General features: G+C 42.9%; 1 pseudogene; it reads left to right on the plus strand.

Annotated features, from left to right (window-relative positions):
* Window positions 1-525: 525 nt before the first annotated feature.
* The window catches only part of LOC137995349 (uncharacterized), a 1,150-nt pseudogene continuing 723 nt past the window's right edge, over window positions 526-952 (plus strand).

Consider the following 952-nt stretch of genomic DNA (forward strand, 5'->3'; position numbering starts at 1 on the left):
CATTAAAGAATTTGTATTTTGACTTGTATCACTTCCAATAGTTGCTTCCATTTCAGTTACATTCGAGTATATTTTTGTTTCATTCAGTTCGCGGAACGACTTGTTTCAACGCTGGCGCTTGACATCTTTAAGTGGGGGTCTACCGCGAAAAGCCTATGCCTTTCTTTGTATGTATTTTGAGCGCCCCAAGAAGAAATCGATTAAGCCAACGCAACGTCCACCTTCAGTAATCCGAAACAACGCATCACAGCGCTCTTCGTGATCTTAGATTACGTGTTTGTTTTAAATAACCAATGTAAACAGCGCTACTTGGCTTCTATTGTGCATTATCCAATCAAAACACCGCCACGTGCTTTCTATTGTGCATTGCCCAATCAAACACCGACACGTTATTCTATTGTGCATTTTGCTGCACAGGAAAAAAAAAACTGAAATCAAACGTCTTTTATAACTCGTGCCCCTACGGGCCCGAGTAAAAAACAGTCATAAATAAGCATACTGAGGCTTTCAGTTTTACCAAAAGTCATGCGGCCACTTACAGTCTCACTGCTTTTTGTGTTCATAACATTTTTACTCTTGCTGGAGTTGTCTGAATCAGCGAGAGGCCGCGGTGGAAGAGGCCGATTTAGCAGTCGAACACCAAAATCGAAGACAGCCACCAAGAAACGTGGTTCAGGGGGTTCTGGTTCCAAGGTTGACAAGTACCAGCCCATCAAAGCAACTTCAAAAACTTCCCCTGTTATTGTCCGTCAAACCAAATTGGGTTCCCGATCAAACTTCCTGACAAAAGCTGTTGTCGTTTATGCAGGGATTCGTCTTTATAACTTTGGTAATGCTCCAGTGTATCGTGGAGGATACCCAATGTACCGACGCGATCTTGTTCGCATCCCAGACGAACGAGCGATAAGAGTTACATATGAAGAAGAGAGACTACTCCCTCGGAAATTTTGAA

The sequence above is a fragment of the Montipora foliosa genome, chromosome 3 (genome assembly GCF_036669935.1).
Source record: "Montipora foliosa isolate CH-2021 chromosome 3, ASM3666993v2, whole genome shotgun sequence".
In the NCBI taxonomy this organism is placed as follows: domain Eukaryota; kingdom Metazoa; phylum Cnidaria; class Anthozoa; order Scleractinia; family Acroporidae; genus Montipora; species Montipora foliosa.